Below are 19,445 nucleotides of genomic sequence, written 5' to 3'. Positions count from 1 at the left end.
GACTGCCTCAGCAAGGCAGATGGGTGTACTAGAATTTTGTCAGGGAGGATTATGAAAATGGGGGTCTGATTAGCAGACCTCCCCTTTCAGAAACAGAACTACCTTCATCATTTTATTAATTAAAAATCAAAAAAGCTTGGGCTATCCAGCGCTCACCAGATGTTGTTCTGTTACACACACCCAGTACAAATACCACAACGCCGGGTACACATGTCACTTTCAGTCCATACAACACATCCTTAAACATACCACATACGCACACAGTACATACACTCATGTCAACTACCACACTTAGTACACAAACATCACAACAGCATGTAGACAGTGCAAACATCACAAGCATTACAAATACCCTCCTCAAACAATAACAGTACATACATCACAAACAGTAAAAGAACACAATCAATATGAATACTGCTAACAGTACACACACAAATGCATTACACAATACAAATGGCACACAGATATGATACAAGCATGAGTCACAGTTGAGCAACCCAACACACAGAACCGGACAAATTTAACAAGTCAGAAAGAATCCATTCCTTGGCCCGATGTTTCTATTAAGATGGTCTTGCTCTCCTTCTTCTAAGTCAGGGGTCTGCAACCTTTCATTCTCCAGATGTTTGTGCCTACAACTCCTATCAGTGCCATCCAGCATGTAGTCAATGGTGAGGGGTCATGGGAGCGGCAGAAGAAAACATCTGGAGATCCAGGGGTTGCGGACCACTGTTCAGAATAACGTGCCACTAAATTGGGGGGGTTGACATTATCCAAAGCTTCCAATGCAGCATTAATGGGAGACCTAATCAGGAGTTACAGACAGGACAGAACACCAGCTTTGGGTTTTAAGAAGATAAGAGCAAAGTGATGTAATACGCGGAGATGGGAACAGGTGCAGAGTTCCCTTAATCCATCAGACATTCCGGGTGCAGGGTGTGTGTGTGTGTGTGTGCGTGTGTGTGTGTGTTTAGCTTAACACAACAATCCTCATTAAAAACTAAATATAAAAAGATTAGCAAAACATACGTTGTGAATCACCTGTGTCCGGCAATACATGGATATAGGCTTGGCTAACCAATGAAAAGGCGTTAAGAGTAATCCTGCATCGCAAATCGATTTTATCCGTTCATCATCAAGTAGGTACTTCATATGTTGCTACTCAATCATCATAACATCAACATAACTGGAAGACAGGGCAAAGACCCACCAGTAGAATCTTAAAGCAAAATGCACAGTATGACATTAGTCGGGGATCTGCAACTTGCATCTCTCTAGATGTTTTGGACTAGGAATCCCAGGATCTCTTACCATTGACCATGTTGGCTAAGGCTGATGGGAGTTGTAGTTTAATACATCTGTAGAGGCAAGGTTGCACCCCTTGCATTAGGTAGATGAGGGCAAGATCAGCCTTGCCTGCTCTTAAGCGAGATTTCAATATATGTTGACGAAGCATAGGGCATTGGAGATTACTCGGCATCGTAAGAAACATTGGTGACGCTGATCTGGCCTCCACCAACTAGGAACATATCATATAGGTAGATCCGGACTCTGCAAAAAGAGATGACCAAAATGGCCCGCCCCGCCAGCTGAGAATGTCCAAAGTGTACTTACAATCATGTTGCCATTAGACCAATTGTATGGGAATCGGCTTAACCTTGCTCTGTTGATTAATATACACAATTGTGGTGAGAGGATCACAGACAGATATTGAGCAGCGTATAGTTTATTAACTAATTCCGCTCGTATGGATACCTGCTGCAGTTGCCCAATCTGCTTTAGGGTCTATTTCTTTCGCAATATTATTCGAAGATAACTTTTGCTGCTGGTATTTCATCTCTAGGATTAACGCAATTAAGTCAGTACGGTGCCATCTCTCCAGATACACCGGATGCTTGACAGTAGCAGGAGAACGCTGCATAAAATGGACTAGGCAAAATCTCTACCTGTGCAAATCTCAGATTTGAATCGTTATCCCGCCTCTTCATTTTTATAAAGAAATTAGCAAAAGTACCCGTTCTCTGAACTGGTTCTGTAGAAAGAAATGATAACACTCTCATCAATTGTTGAAAATTAATGATCATATAGGTCGCTGTCTCGCCTCACCCTGGCATGGTGCAGTGTATTGCGGTGCAAATATCTAAGAAACGGTGCATCCTAGGGCCTTGAAACATCAAGTTTTGTTCCTCATGTTGGGACCGGTTGAGAAACAAAATGTTTTGTTTCCCTTCCCGGTGAACATGGTTACGGTATTGTAAAGCTTGTTTAGAAAAGGCAGTTTTTGTTTCCCTTCCTGGTGAACACGATTTACGGCTTCGTCGGCAGGCACCATCTCGCAAAAATTCTCTGGAGAAGTAATTTCACCTGATGCAGCAAAAATTTTGAAACTTCTGGAATGTTGCCTGCCTTCACCTTCGCCTCTCAGGTCCATTCGCCATACATTGTTTGTTTCCCTTCCCGGTGAACATGGTTTACGGCTTTGACACAAACGAATGTTTAGTTTGCAGAGATCCAGGGAAAGTGGCGGGGTGTCCAAATGCCATGTAGCCAATAATGTCTGGAGGGTCCTAACCGGTAAGTATGCAAAATTTGGTGCAGATTGGTGAAACGGTGTGGAATTGTATAAGGTACAATGCTTTAGCAAGCCACAACCCCATAGACAAATTTCTACTTGTGCTGAAATCTGGGGAATGGGGTGGGGTGTCCAAATGTCATGTAGCCAGTATTGTCCGGAGGGTTTTAACAGGTAGCTATGCAACATTTGATCCAGATTAGTGAAACAATGTGGAATTGTGTAAGGAACAACGCTTTGCCAAGCCACAAACCCACAGACAAATTTGGACTTTTATATATTTAGATACAGTGATTCACTGCGCAGGTAAAATCATTAATGCCTCCCTTCTTCTTGTACACGTGGGGACCACATGGCACCCCCTTTATTTTACACTGGAATCTATACAGGCTTAAATGAATTAATTGTAATTCCCCATGCCTACTCCTATGATGATATGATATGATATGGCTTTTATAACGCGCCTATACACAAGTGTTTCAAGGCGCGACGAGGTAAGGGAGGGGGAACACAGGGAAGACAAAGACAGGATCTTACTAGGCCAGGTGACATTGAGATCGTGCAAGTGCATGGGATGGGGTAAGTGGGAAAGTGCGGGGGAGGGGACAGTGCCGTACGTGGGCATAGAATCGTAACAATAAGTAAAAGTAACGGCCAACAGGTGGCAAGTGCAAAGGTAAGTGCAGACATCAGGTGTCAAGAGCTGGTAGTGGGACTATAGGGATATAAAAACAGTCCCCAAGTGCGGGTATATGTATAAATATAGGGAGACCCTGCACCTGGTAAATGCCAAGAGGATCACCAAGAGCCTGGCTCATGAGTTTAAAACCTCACCCCCCATTTTGCGGAGATTGACAGCAGCACAGCTCTGATGTGGGGGTTGGGCACCTGCTTGTGGACAAGGTAAGGGCTGGATAAGTGTAAGATGCAGCACCTACATTCGTTTGCCCATCGATATATCCTGAGGCCTTCATTTCTCAGCGTCTACAAGTGGACAACCTGGGTCTTCACTTGATTAATGATCAAATATCTATATCAGAATTAATCAGCAAATCAAATCCATGTTTTGATACTTTTAATTGCATTAATTCAACATATTATGCTGAGATAGTAGATGCATTAGCTTTCGAAGTCCCATAGACTCCTTCATCAGATGGTGGTCAGACAATATGAAGAGCAACGAAGGAAAACACACACAGAGCTGGACATATCTTCAACAACAGTAGCCTGCGTGGAAGGCTCCTCTGCATTAAATCAAGAACTGCAGAATAGGGGTGCCAACTGCACGATGCGGTAGACGTGCGCCTCTGGATCTCCCGCTGCCGCAGCCTAACATCCTGTTACAAACGACTACTTAAAACCATCTGGTGACCCCCAAAATATGATCGCCGGTGCGTAATACACCAGGGCACGTCTGGGGCGAATTCCAGCCTGAAACGCGCCAGGGCTGCAGAGGTAGGAGCCCGGGAAGGAGACGTCAGAGAGGCCCGACGACAAACCAAGATGGCCGCCGGAGCACTGGGCACGCTTTGAGAGGGACCAGGCCTTCCACGCACTCTGAGGTGGTTGCAAGTCAGAGTCGGGGACGGAGCTACGGAGGACCGGGAGTTACGGTGTGGCCCCGTGGGACCCCGACTGGAGGAATCGGTTGGCCGAACCGCTCCGCCCGGTTGAGGAGAGACAGGCACCGCCACTTGGTTGCCGTGACGAAGACCTGCATACAGCGGTGAGTGCCCGGCCAAGGACAAAGCTAGACGGCCCACCATGCAAAACAGAATCGAACAGTATACAATCCCTCCAACGCAGTCCCCTGACTCCCGACCGCTGCCGTCGGTAGAGGAGGACTCGGCACCTGGACTCTCCCTGAGGGACGTTATGGCGGCCATAGCAGACTCCCGCACATCGATGGAGCAGAAGATGGACAGAATCAGCCTGGATGTGTCCCTCCTACGACACGACCTGCAGAAATTGTCAGCACGAACGGGCGAGGCGGAGCAGCGTATTTCCAACACGGAGGATTGACTGCACGCAGTGCAACAACAGCTTCAAGGGGTCACCGCCAAACTCAAAACTCTGGAGGCCAGAGTCGAAGAAGGAGAGGGCAGGCCCAGGCGCAACAACATTCAGATCTTAGGTATTCCAGAGAAAGCCGAAGGCCCCTGCATGGAACTTTTTCTGGCGCAGTGGCTGATGGACCTGTTTGACCAGCAATCCTTCTCTAAATTCTTTTCTATAGAGAGGGCCCACCGAATGCCCACAGGTAGGCCAGTGCCCGATGCTCCCCCGCGAACGGTGATAGCAAGGCTACTGAACTATCGGGATCGAGACACGCTGCTGCACCTTGCACGAACCAAAGGCTCGATCATCTTTAACGGATCCAAGATAGCCTTTTTCCCGGATTACACTCGGGAGGTCCAGAAAGCATGACAATCCTTTGATAAACTGAAAAGGCAGTTGCAAACGATGGGAGTCAAATACGGCCTCCTCTCCCCGGCGCAGCTGTAAATTTATCACAAGGGCACAACGGTCCACTTCAGCGACCCAAGGGAGGCCTGGCGCTGGGCAGAGCAGCATATCGAGGGAGACTGGTCGGCACCTCGAGCCAACAAAGACAGAAATCCCAGGCCACCGGCACGACACCCACCGGAGCCGGATCGACCACCCTCACTGAACCAACCGGAGGAAGCCGGGGACTGATTCTGGCGGGCCCCCCGCGGGGGGATCGACCCCACACGCGGGTCTGAGACCGAACTGATACCACGGACTAGGCCGAGTGGTGCCACGAACAGTTGTAAGTCGTTTATGTCGTTAATATTGTGGCTAGCGGTGGCGTATCTCCATCGCACCTGGGATAAGACTACCGGCCCCCCCCTAACTTCTTTAGTATTAATTTAAAGGGGGTTCGTAAGGTTGACGCTCCACTCTTTTTGAGTGTCAACGATGTTGGGGCTACAGGTACTACGTGTTGGGGGGGGAAAGTTATAGGGAGTTTTTTGTTACCCCGGGAGCAACGCATTACCGCAAACTCCAGGGTTTGTTGAGGTTCATGGGAAGACGAGGCCACAGATGGTTCAGACAGTACAATACCATTGACCCTGGGCAGACACCGCAATACACCACCACTGATGGGGACACCCTCCTCATGAATCACCCGCCCAATCTCTTATTCCAATTATCGGATGGCATCCATACAACCCCAGTCGAGCCCGACTGAACGCTCCATATCTTTGAAGGTACTCACCTGGAACGTAAATGGGATGGGCTCCGCGATCAAAAGGCGTCTGATTAAGCAACTACTTAGCAGATACTCTCCCGACATAGCCCTGCTATCCGAAACGCACCTTGCGGGATCAAACTGTGCCCATTTCCAACGCACAAATTACAGGGCGCCCTTCCATGCGGGTTACACAATGGGATCCAGGGGCACCCTCATTCTTGTACACAAGCGCATTCCTTTTGCTATTCAGAGCCTGGAACAGGACCCTAGGGGCCACTATGTGCTGATTCTGGGAATGCTTTGGGAGGAGAGGGTCGCTTTCGCTTCAGTATACTCCCCACCTGGGTTGGGACAAGAGCTGCTGGAAGACTTGACGGCCCTCATTGGAAAATACCAGCCAGATAGGCTGTTTCTGGGGGGAGATTTTAATGATGTCATGTGCAATACCACTGACCGTACTCACCTTAGACACCGCAACCCAGATAGCCCTACGAAACTGTATAACTTTGCTTCTGCTTTGGGTTTGGGTGATGTATGGCGAGAGTTACACCTGGACACCAGGGGGTACTCCTTTCACTCTGGAGCCCACGGCTCCCTCTCCAGGATCGACTATCTCTTTGTCCTACACACAGATCTTTACAGGGCACGAGCGGCCAACTTCCTTCCCCGGGGCATTTCAGACCACTCACCCCTACTTGTGGAAATTCACACACAGGGTCCCCCCGCCCCTAGAACTTGGAGATTGAACAATTACTATCTGGGCTTCCCCGAGCTAGTTGAACACATTTCGAAAGTCTCCACCGAATACTTCGAGCTTAATGATAACGGAGAACAGGACCCAGTGGTAGTATGGGAGGCCTATAAGACAGTCCTGCGGGGCGCCATAATCTCCTGGGTGGCAAATAGGAGGCGGGTGAGACTCCAAGACATAGCAACAGGGGAGCGCGAACTGGCCCGACGCGAGAGCGAACACATTCTTGACCCATCCCCACAGACCCAGCTCTCCCTTAAACGAGCCACTGAGCGGCTCCGAAACCTCTTATTGGATAATGCTAAACAAGCCCATTGGGACTCTCGAGCCAGAATCTATGAACATGGGGACAAAGCCGGCAGAATGCTAGCTTGGCTGGAGAAAAGGGATGAGGGACAACGGTGCGTTCGTGAGATTGTCACCTTAAGGGGTGAAAGGTGTACATCGGACGCCGAGATAGCCGAGGCCTTCGCCCAATTCTATGAAACACTCTACCGGGCCCCGACCCTGCAGCTGGACCCAACTCTCCTTAGTGACATACTACTCCCAACTCTCTCAGTACAGCAAAGGGCGAGTCTTGACTCTGCCCTCTCGGAGATCGAGGTGGCCGAAGCACTAGCGCAATTGCAAACCGGGAAGACACCGGGCCCGAATGGGTTCCCAGTTGAAACTTGGCGGAAGCCTGGGGCGGGGGGACAATATTACATCTTCCCTCCATAAAATGTTTTTGACAGCCCGGGAACAGGGCACCCTCCCGCAAGACCTCTGTAAGGCCACCATTGTGGTCATCCCTAAACCTGATAAGCCCCAGGACAAGTGCACCTCCTATAGGCCAATCTCGCTAATCAATGGCGAGGCTAAGATCCTTGCCAAACTCCTAGCCAACAGGTTGCAACCGGTGGCTGAGGCCCTAATACACCCGGATCAATGTGGCTCCATGCCACACAAATCGACCCGTATGAACCTGCGTCGACTCCATCTGGCGTTAGAGAGGGCTCCCACCATTAATGATCCACTCGCTCTCCTAGCAATTCATTTTGAGAAGGCATTTGATTCGGTCCGATGGGATGGCCTCTGGGTGATCATGGAATGCATGGGCTTCGGGGAGGGATTCCTGGGATGGGTGAAACTGCTGTATACAAATGTCCGGGCGGAGGTCAGGGTGAATGGGTGGACCCAGGGGCGTTGCTAGGGGGGGGCTAAGGGGGCTATAGCCCCTGATCTTTTGGTTGTAGCCCCAGATAGAATCTCAGGAGCTACAGCCAAAAGACTAGCTAGCCCCCAGTCCCAACAGTTCCGACATCAGCTTAGCCCCGGGTCTTTTCCAGACCTAGCAACTCCCCTGGATGGACCTCTCGCTCTTTCCGACTGGGCAGGGGTACAAGACAGGGGTGGCCCCTTACCCCCCTTTCTCTTCGCTCTCGCGATAGTGCCGTTGGCCATATGGCTTCGCCAGAGCACATCCTGGATAGGATTCAGGTGGCCAGAGGGACACGAAGACCGGATATCCCTATACGCGGATGACCTCCTGATTTACCTGGGAAATCCTGTCCGAACCTGCCCCGTGGTGATCCGGATGCTTGTTCAATACAGGGAATTTAGCGGTCTAAGGATCAATTGGAAAAAATCGGTCTTCTTCCCGGTGAAAGGTAGGGGCCAGCCTGATGCACCTGACTGTCCATGCCACATAGAACAAACTGGCTTTCGATATCTTGGGATCTGGATAACAACAGATCTTACCAGTTATACCATGCACAATCTCAAACCGATCATGGATCGATTCTCCAACGATGTACAACACTGGAAGCTTCTCCCCCTGACCCTCATGGGTAGAGCCGCCCTTTTTAAAATGTTAGCTCTCCCGCGATTCCTTTACGTCCTTCAAAACACCCCGCTGCAGGTCTCGGGGGCCGAATTTGGCTCGGTGGAGACCCTCCTCAGGGAGCTCCTATGGGGCGGAGAACAAGCATGTATAGCTCTGGCTACACTCCACAGGTCGATCTAGGAAGGGTGGAATTGGAGTGCACCGCCTTCAGACCTATTACTGGGCCTCCCAATTGGTGGTGGTTAATGACCTTTTGCATGGAGACCGGGAATTACCCCATAAAACTATGCATGACACCGACCCATTGCAACTACTGTACCAAACCCCCCCAGATCTTCCCCACTAACCATGAAGGCACAGATCATTACCACCTGGAGGAGCGTCCATAAGTTTGTGGGTTGGGGGAACAGACTATCAGCGGCGCAACCCCTGTGGCGTAACGCCAACCTGAAAGAAATTGCGAAGCTCAAGCCCTGGCCGTGCTGGGTGAGGGCTGGTATCCAGAGGGTGGAGGACGTCTTGAAAGATGGGAATCGTGCCCCGTTCGCGGACCTACAATGCAGGTTCCAGCTCCCAGACAATGAGAGATACCATCATATGCAAATGTCCCATGCCCTGAGAGTCCATATATCGATATCCCAGAATGTTCGCCTCTAGAACGCAACATTTTACCCGAATATATTCCCTCCAAATGCATATCCATTCTTTACAACGCCATCACTTCTTTCACAACCCCTGAGTTGACCAGTCTAAAGGCCAAGTGGGAAATGGATGTAGGGGAGATCGACCCTGAGGAATGGATCCGGGTACTAATGCACCCACGAGAAGCCGCCATTTCCTCGAGACTTAGACTGGTGCAACTGAAAATACTGCATAGAGTGTATTATCCCAGAGCTGCTATGTTTGGGTGGGGGAAAGCAACAAACTCGAACTGCCTCAGGTGCAGGAGTGAGGAGGGGACCTTCTTTCACATCCTGTGGTCCTGTCCCCGGATCTGTACTTTCTGGGGAGCCTGCTGTCGGGAACTGACTCGGATACTCTCCAAAACTATAGACATGGACCCGAAGGTCCTAATCCTGGGAGCACCGGGGGAGCACGAACTGAACAAATGGGAAGAATTGCTATTTCATACGGCAGCAGCCCATATCAAGCGCAATATTGCACAGAAGTGGGGAGCCCCGGACTCTCTGACACTGGAGCAATGGGCATTGGACATGGACACATGTGCTATGATTGAAAGGAGGATCTATACCGCAAGAGGCTGTCCCAATAAGGCCTCCAAAATATGGGCGGCATGGGAGGAGGGAGGGTCCTGAGGTATACGGACTCCGGGGACATCACCCTGAACACTTATAAAGTGAATCGTGACCGTACTCCATGAAGATGGTGATGCAAGACAGTTATTATTGTAAGGTGGGCCGGGCCGGCCCAGTGGATGTAATTGCCACGTCTTTTTCTTGTTCCTCCCTTTTTGGTCTTGGTTGTTTTGTTTATGTTGTGATTAAATGATAATAAAAAATGTTTCATCAACAAACAAAAAACTGCAGAATAATGTGCATATAAGGGCCGGTTACATTTTCTTCCACCGATTTTTGGGGTAATACCAATAGCTACGACAATCGAAGCGATAGAGGAAAAATTACATAGGGTCCAGACAGCAACTGTGTGAATCCCCTTTACTTGGGGTAAAGTCGTGCGTAGTTTTACCAAAAGGCCCACACCTTATTGCCGGTACAGAGCCCCAATGAACTATCTTAATTAAAGATGAAAGGTCACTGGCCAATGCCAGGCCTGTATTAAAAGAGTCATAGGCTTTTGCCGAGTCAATAAAAGCAACATACAAGTTGCATTTCCTGAGCCCCATATATGTTTCTATCAAAGTTTCCTCCATGGTGGACTCACCTGGTCGAAGACCAGCTTCACAGTAAGGAATGAACTTGCTGAAATAGGGTCACGCCCCACCCTTCATTAGCAGCCATTTCCCGTGCGCCCTGCCATTGATGTTTGGCTGGGTGGTGGGTCGATAGCATCCCAGGTTATCTATATCACCCTTCAGGTAGATGAGAACAAAAGGGGCTTTTTCTCCCAGAATTGTGGGCATCAGTTGGAGCTGCTTACACAAAATATCCACAATTTCTACCCCCCAGGGCTGAGGAACACACAACACATCTGAAAGCATGCCTCCCAGGCTGCCACCTTCCCTCTTTTTTATTTTCTTCAATTGTCCAATAAAATGCTGGTCTTACAGTGTAGACATGTACAGCATGTGTTACTAATGGATGATCTGCTGAACGAGACAATGGGTCCAATCCAAGCTGCTATAACTAGCATCCATTGCCTTCTGATATCATACCCAGAGCGCTTTGTCTGCAGGAAGTGTTAAGGGCAGCAGGAATGAGTTGGTAGCTTCCTTTATCCCTAAACCCAAAGCCTTCAATTGCCAGTGATCAGACTCTGGCCCTATTTCTTCCAGTTGTGTTCTTAAAAGAAGCTTATCCCACCTCCAAAATCTCTTTACGAGCCGCTTCTAAGACATTTTAAGTTCTCCAACAAATCTTGATTGTTGTGAAGTTCAAAGTTTCCACCCCTAGAAGCTGAGTCCACAATACCAAAAACACACTCCTTTCTGGTTCATCTTCACGAGTCGAAGACATTTGAAAAGGGGGAGGGCACCTTTTATGGGAAACAGTTTTGGAGACAATTAGACTTCCCCTGAAAAAACAGATGTGTAGATTTAGAAAATAATGTGTTTGACAGTTTGAGGGAGCTATATTAACAATAGTTGACATATGCCACAGGAGACCAAGCATATGCCACAGGAATTTTAGGCTGATAGCACAATATTTAGCAGAAATCTTTTCAAGCCAGAGTATTACGCGAAACACATGTCAGCGTCAATCTTAATTTGACGTCAAACTTAATTTGATTAAATAAAAATTGCACTATCGAATATAAAATTGAATAATGTCTCATTGTTTCACCAGGAAATCTACTTCTGACCTTGTAGGTTGAGATCAACCCTGATTGTATCTATGGTATTTGGAATCCAGTGACAGCGCGCCCTAGTGGTCACTTGAGGATCTGTGGTAAATATCTACTGACCACACTGGTTTATGTAGCAACATTTGGGAGAACGTTGCTGCCGAGTGCTGTGGCGTTTGCTGATGTTTTTCTTTAGATGGAAGAATAAATTAATGAATTTTTTATAATCTGCAACACGCACTAAGGCCAAAGTGCGCACAGAAGAAGTAATCATAGAAAGAGAAAGGTCAAAGCGGGATAACAAAAGGCAGAGATGGATTATTAGATAAAAACATTGATACGTTTCATGATATGATAGGTTATTTATAACACGCTTAATACCCAGAGGACTCTAAGCACAGACCTGGGGATCGAACCTGTGTTGCTCCGCATCATCGTGCTTCCAAGGCGTGCACGTTGCCCCTGAGCTATCCTCCCAAGACCATATCAGCAAAATAATATACATGAAGGGACAGGCACTTACATCACATGAACAAGCACTTTTTAGCCTTATATAGAAAGAAAATAAGGGGTGCATGATCCCAAATGCGCAGGTTACCATTCCCCTGGGAGATTATGCAATTGAATTGAATTTACAGACCTCTTTGGTTCCATTAATTGGGATCGTTTATGGGATAAATGGCTCGCCCGTTGCTATCCATAATGAACCTTCATCTCAGAAGGTGCACGTCTTCAGGGGAGATCAACTTCTAACCCGTACTTATCGGCTAAATTTAAAGGATTAGAGCTGCGCGCATCCTTGACTATACGCTTTGTAGTTTTTACCTCACCGTTAGTCCTGAGGAGCTAAACCACACGGTGCGTTTTCTCCCAGGCTCAGCGGATGTGGCGTTGGGGTACCAGAGTATGCTGGCAAAACATTCCTGTAGGCAGGCCCAAGCTCGGGGTACAGCAGAGGCAGCCAACATTTATTTATTTATTTTGCATTTTTAAAGCGTTCACACAGCCCAGGGGCATCGAGGCGCTGTTACAGTAATATGCCGTCCCTGATAAAGAACCCTCCCTGAAAATCACTAAAGAAAAACACAAGGTTTATGTTTTCCCAAGCAGAAGGGTATGCAAGAATTGAACTCAGAGGATGGGTGCTCGGGGACTAAGCAACTGCTTCATGTTGTATTTGTTTAGAATTTCTAGAGCGCCTGGTGACTAAGCGCTGAACAAAAGCAACCAGCAGTGCAAATAACATGAGAAAATAGTCAGGAACCAACAGTTCAGTGTGAAAGAAGATACGCTTTAAGATGGGTGTTAAAGAGAGAAAGGGAAGAGATGGCGCGCATGGAAAGAGGAAGAGAGTTTCAAGTCTTAGGGACCAAAAGAACGAAAGAATTGAAACGTGAAGAAGCACGAGGAACAGTTAGGAGAAAGAGAGATTCAGAACAAGGAGAGTAAAAGGAGATGAGGGAAGAAAGATAAGGAGGAGCAAGACCATAAGGGCACTTAAAAACAATACAGAGAAAATTCAAGAGTCAATGATTTTCAAAGGAAAGCCATCGCAAAGAGTGTAGAGCAGAAGTGGTGGAATCCCGAGGGGCAAGGGTACAAAGAACTCGAAGTGAAGGCTGAAAAGTAGGATGAAGTGGGGCAAGTGGGGCAAGATGAGAAGCAGGAAGACCGAAGAGAAGAGCAGTAAAACAGGCGAGAGAAAACTAGAGAGGAAATAAGACGTTTAACAGAGGGAAAAGTAAGAAACGGACAAGCTTTTTGAATATTGAAAAGAAGAACGCGACAGGAACGCGAAATAGAGAGATATGAGTAGAAACAGATAAGGAAGAGTTAAGAATGACACCAAGATTACGAGCATTAGAAGTAATAAGAAGGGAAGGAGGGAAAGAAAGGAAAGGGGGAGGGAAAGGAGGAGGAATAGTTGAAGCAGAAAAATCCAAACCTCAGTTTTCGAGGGATTGAGATGAAGATAGTGAGAAGACATCCAGGACTAGATAGCAAGAAAACAATCAGACAAAAAGGAATTCATAGAATTGGTAAGGACGGAGAAAGTACGCCCTCTGAGGTGACATCAAAACTGATTCCACGATGAATCCTGAAAGCCCAAGTTTGAAAGAGAGGAAAGAAGAATAGAGTGATCGACTGTGTCGAAGGCGGCCTAAAGATCAAGGAAAATGAGAAGAAAAGAAAGTTTAGAGTGACGGGAAGAAAGAAGAGAGTTAGTGACAGACAAGAGTGCAGTTTCTGTGGAATGACGGGGCCTAACGCCAGATTGGAAAGGGGGCAGCAGAGAATATGCATTAATAAAGGAAGAGACCTGGAGATAAACAAAACTCTCAAGAAGCTTAGTAAGAAGAGTTATAAAACGAAGGTTAGAGGGCAAGGGAGAATCAAAGGAATGATTTTTTTCAAAATAGGAAGTATAGAGGCATGCTTAAAATTAGAATGGGCTATAGCAGAAGAAATTGAAGTATTACAGAGAGTACTAAAATTGGGAAGAAGTGACAAATAAACTGGGAGAATTAAGGAAGAGGGAAGAGAATTATCAGGGTTGGAGGTAGGATGAGCCCTGGCTCGGTCGGAGGAATTATCACCAATAGAGGTTGGAACGTAGATAGTACAGGAAGAGAAGAATCATTGTTGCACGGAAGAAAAGAGGGTGCAATAGAAGAGGAAGGGTTCGAGGAACGGAGTAAGGAAAGTGAATGGAAATACTATTGCTAAGCAGAAAGAAGAAGAATCATGAGTAGAGTGGAGGGGAGAAGGGGAGGATAAGTCAGTTGCAGAAGCAGCCAGATGGAGAGAACACCGAATAGACCGAAGGGAAGATGACGTCCAAGGCTGAGAGGGCCCGTAAGACGGAGGAAACATGAGAGAAGGATAGAGACGGTCAAGTGAAGAGCATCGGACAGAATAGAAAATGCATAATCAACAGAGAGAGAGAGAAGAGAAATTAGAAATAGAAGGACAATCGAGATAACAGCAGATGAAAAAGAAGAGAGCAAAGAGCCGAAGATCACGACGAGAGAAAATACTTGAAAATTAGGGGGGGGGGAGAGGAGGGAGAAATAAGAGAAACAAAGAAGAAAGTGATCAGACAGATAAATAGGAAAGGCAGTGACTGAAGAGGAGATAGGAATAGAATAAAAAATTAGATCAAGAGAGGACACAGATATTTGAGAAGAAGGTAGACAGAAGCGAACAGCAGCATGAGCAGTGGAGAGATGGAGATTAAAGTCACCCAAGAGAGATAAAGGAGCAGAAAAAGGAGAAGAGTAATTAACCTTAGTAGGGTTTTTACTTTTAATAACAAATTGAAATTGGCAAACCAGCTTGATCTTGTCAAAAATAGATTTTTGACAATCAGGCTGCCTGTGGAAGGATGAGGGCTCCAAGCAAAGGGCAGCTCTTGATTAAGGCAATTGCCCCCAAAAATGATGCAAATTGGATCCCAGTCGATTTAACTGCATGGGCCAGAAATATATTTGCAGACAGAGCTACACAAATCAGAACTTGAAGCAAAGAGCACTCGCTTCTGCCTCAGTTTTCAACAAGATCTATTAGCCCCCATCCCCAAATGTTCAGCCTTGAATTTGGTAAGTATCCACTGGATACTGATCAAACCAAGTTTTCGGCATGACTATTATAGTTCACGATGGTCTAGCGCGGGATTGTGAGATCTTTCTATCGCCTGATGACTTGCATGGAATAAGGACTTGCAGCCACTCAAGGATGTAAATTGGTCGCGGCCGCTGTTTTGATTTTGGGCCAACATCTTTTTTGAAGTTACTCCATTTCCTGGTTAATTTCTTGACCAGACAATGGGATCCATTTGTGATCCTAACCACGAGAGCAAACATACAAATTGGAATATTGGGGTCTACACTGTTAAGTGGTCCAGGATTAGGGAGATTGTTCTGGATATGTTGATCATTTTACAGTAGAGGTTTATGGATATCACACTGGGAAACGCTGTGCATTCACAGGGAAGGGTGCATGGGGCGATATTCTGATACACCAGTGACTCCCTCCCTCTCTCTCCTCTCTCTCTCTCTCTCTCCCTCACTCCCCTCTCTCTCCTTCTCGCTCTCTCTCTCTCTCTTTCTTTCTCCCCTCCCTCTCCCTCTTTATTCTTAGGCCCTCTCTATCTTTCTATCCAAGGTCTCCCTCTCTCTCTCTCTCTCCCTCTCCCTCTTTCTCTCTCTCTCTCTCTTTATTCTTAAGCCTTCTCTATCTTTCCTAGGTCTCGCTCTCTCTTTCTCTTTCTCCCCTCTCTCTCCCCCTCTACTCTTAAGCCTTCTCTATCATTCTTTCCAAGGTCTGTCTCTCTCTCTCCCTATTCTTAAGCCTTCTCTATTTTTCACTCCTATCTCTCTTTCTCTCATTCTCCCTCTCTCTCTCTCTCTCTCTCTCTCTCTAACCCTCTCTATTCTTAAGCCTTCTCTATCTTTCTCTCCTGGGTCTCTCTCTCTTTCTCTCTCTCCCCTCCCTCTCTATTCTTAAGACTTCTCTATCTTTCTATCCAAGGTTTCTCTCTCTCTCTCCCTCTTTCTCTCTCTCTCTCTCTCTCTCTCTCCCTCTTTATTCTTAAGCCTTTTCTATCTTTCCTAGGTCTCGCTCTCTCTTTCTCTTTCTCCCCTCTCTCTCCCCCTCTACTCTTAAGCCTTATCTATCATTCTTTCCAAGGTGTCTCTCTCTCTCTCTCTCTCTCTCTCTCTCTCTCTCTTTCTCCCCTCTCTCCCCCCTCTACTCTTAAGCCTTCTCTATCATTCTTTCCAAGGTCTCTCTCTCTCTCTCTCTCGGCTATTCCCTCTCTCTTCTTTCTCCCTGACTTCCCTTTTTCCTGCTTTTTAATTGTTACTCCCTTCCTCTCTTTTCGCTGTGTCTTTCTTTCCTTCCCTTTCTCTAACTTTTTGTCCTCTTCTCATACGTGTCTCTCTCTTTATCTCGCAATCTTTCTCTTTCGCTCTCACTCTCCCTCTCTCCCCTTTCTTGCTCTCTCTCTCTCCTCTTCCTCTCCCTGCCTATCCTTTTCAACCCTTCCCTCTCTTTTTCTGCTTGCATGCCTCTCTCAAGATTAACCTTTCTCTTCCTTTCTTACTCACTCCATTCCCCCTTTTAACTCCGTACCCACTGCCACGTTCTGCCCTCATCTCTCTCTTTCCGTCCTCTTCGCGCTCTCCCCACTTGTCTGCCCCCCTCGCCACTCCCCCTCCCCGCCTTGGCTCTTGCCTCTTCTACCATACACTGACATTCTTTTCTAAATAAATCTCTCCCACACTACATTTCCTGCTCTCTCTTCTTCTATCCCACCCACCCTTTCTCTTCTACTCCTCTCCATTCCTTTCACCTTCTATCCTATGCACCTTTCCCCCCACTCACCTCTCCTCTGTCATTTTCCTCTGATCCGTGCCCTTTCTCTCCTCTGTCTTCCTCACTCCCCTTCTCTACTTGCCCCCTTGCCCTTTCTCTCGCTCTCTGTGGCTTCCTTTCACCCCCGCCCCCATATAAGCTTGAAAGATCCATTTCTTCCACTATCCATAAAAGGTGCAAGCCCTCCCCACCCCCCAGTAATTCCCAAGCGAATGGCTCCCATGGCAAAAGGTGCTTATGTCAAACCTTCATGAATGTGGCATTAATCTCGACAAACACATTGCTATTTATAATTGAATTATTATTTGCAAATTGCAACAAAAAAAATGGTACATTCTAATGAGTCATGTAACTAAGCAACGCGTGTTTCGACCCACACGGATCTTTATCAAGGCTCAGTACAGGAAACGGTTTGCCTGTTGTGGGGATCGGCCGTGTTAAGGAATATTCTGAAATGACTGTGTTGGAACATTCAATTACATTCTGTTGGAATCAATTTCACACTCTCACTGCTTCCTGTTAGGGGTCTGGTTTTTGGACCAAGCAAGTCCGTCCTGTCGAGATTGGAATCCTCACTTTCCTGAAATCTTCTGGTGAGGATCGCACGTTCTTTCTCAAAAGCCAGATCCCCGCTGCACTTTCTTCTGGCTCTCTTATATGTTCGCTCAGGGGAGTATCGTCAATGACTGATTCACGGTGACCTTGGCCTCAGTGGCTTTGCAGTATGTATGTGCGGCTAGCCTGCCCTGGTCTACTGAAGTTGGTACATCTATCAAGTCAGTAGCCTCTGAACTGGACATGTGCGTAAAGTTGTGTTCCAAACTTGCAGGCATAAAGATATGTAACAAAGTGTTGCAGTTTCTCCTGTGCACCATGCCAGATCATAAACGTGTCGTCAATATATCTATGCCAGATAATGACATGTTTAGACAATTCTGATTTTGCAAATGCATACGTCTTTATAAAGTACATATATCTTTGCAATCGGCAAATAATAATAGAATCATAAATACCAATGTGCCTGTCATAATTAATGCCACATACATGAAGGTTTGACCTGAGCGCCTTTTTGCTGAGGGAGCCATTTTCCCGGAAGTTCTTGCATCACCCTAGGGGGTTAAGGGGGCAGATGTCACCGTGCGCAGTCCGCTAAGTCACTCATGAAACAATTGAAGGTTTGGCGCAGTTGAGAAATCGCTGTTGACTGCCCCCCGCCACCCCCCCCCCCTTTTTGTCTCTTCTGGGCGCCACAGTAATGACTGTTACCCCTGCATCTGTGATTATGTCTCTATTGAAACCAACATGCATCTGTTATTTCCCTGACACTTTGTATATTTTACCTCGTAACCGCTTTTAAAATGATGTCATTTCAGACAATGTTGTGGGGCATGTTTGTATCTGACGCGCAGGCCCAAGATCCAAGTGTGTGTCATGCTTTGGGGTGCCATTTGGAACATGTTAATGCAAATGAGGGCAACATGAATTGCCTCCATTTAAAATGCCTTGTGTGTATTATCCAAGCACTCCCCCTGTCCCCTCTCTCTCTCTCTGTGCACTTACACGGTCTGAATGCTCACAAGGCCTAGTAGGAGCACGCACCTCTCTCCTGTTCATTATTGTATTCCATGGATCTTTGTCCTATGTTCCCTCCCCTTGCTCTGTGGGCGACGTGAAACACAATGTCTTGCTGTGTAAGCACCTTAGGAATGCACAATAAATAAATAAATAATATACTATTGGTGCTTTTCAATGTATTGCAGTATTATGAATTTGTATATATTCGAAATAAGCTATGGCAGATGGGAAAACTCAGGCATCCAAGTCTTCCTGAACTTGGGGGGAGTATCCCGGATTCGGAAACACAACCCAAGGCGCCTTAAAAGCAGTTATTCTCAGTGAAGGGGACCACGGTTAGTCCAAAGACCCTTTACATGTGTGAAAACAAGATGGAAAGGGTGTGGGTGGAATATACGGTGTTAATGGCATATGGGGGGACTGACCCCCTTGCACTGGTTCCCTGGTAGATAGGCCTGTGGGAATTGCAGGCCAGGGGGTGCCACGCGCTCAGCTGAAGATGTTCAATTTGTCCAATAAAAGGTATCAACGTCGGGTGGTGCGTAGCCACCTAGAGCGCCGTGACGTAGGCAGTGCGTGTATTCATCACACAGCCCGCCAGGCGCCATGAAACGTGAGACTCGGGAGGGAGGGTGGGGCGAGGGGGGCTCGGCGTGGGCGGGCGGCAGTAATTTTCCACCCCTTGCTTCGCCTGGTGCGTGAATGACAGGAGCCGCGTGCTCCCGCCCCCCAGTCACCAATGTACATAAAAACAACAACACACGCACGTGAAGCCTATAGCCACCGCACACCACCACTGCACGTGGGGCAAGGGAGGCGGCTGCAGGCACGACACACAATGCGCTGCACACAACACGCACACAGCAGAAGGCAGGTGCAGAAGACGGGACACACCTGCACGACATGCAGCTAGGATGCGCAGACCACACACAATCCACGAAGAACGCTCATTACACGCACAAAACACGTGACACATACAACACACACAAGACAAACACAACACAGCTGCGATATACAAAAAATGGAAGCGGAGAACACATCAACGACAAAGAAATAGAACACGCACGCAAAGGCGAGTGGGCCACGGCACATACCCGGACCCCATTCTGAAAGCACACAGGGCCTTTACCGAGAACACAGAGGGGGC

General features: G+C 47.4%; 1 protein-coding gene across 4 annotated transcripts in view; it reads right to left on the bottom strand.

The window, feature by feature from the left end:
- Nucleotides 1-19,445, bottom strand: part of SLC38A1 (solute carrier family 38 member 1) — a 697,300-nt gene that overhangs the window by 676,463 nt on the left and 1,392 nt on the right. The window lies entirely within an intron of this gene.

The sequence above is a fragment of the Ambystoma mexicanum genome, chromosome 12 (genome assembly GCF_040938575.1).
Source record: "Ambystoma mexicanum isolate Mex_15411 chromosome 12, UKY_AmexF1_1, whole genome shotgun sequence".
Taxonomy (NCBI): Eukaryota; Metazoa; Chordata; class Amphibia; order Caudata; family Ambystomatidae; genus Ambystoma; species Ambystoma mexicanum.
The sequence above is the reverse complement of the archived record's forward strand: the minus strand, read 5'-3'. Positions and strand labels throughout refer to the sequence as shown.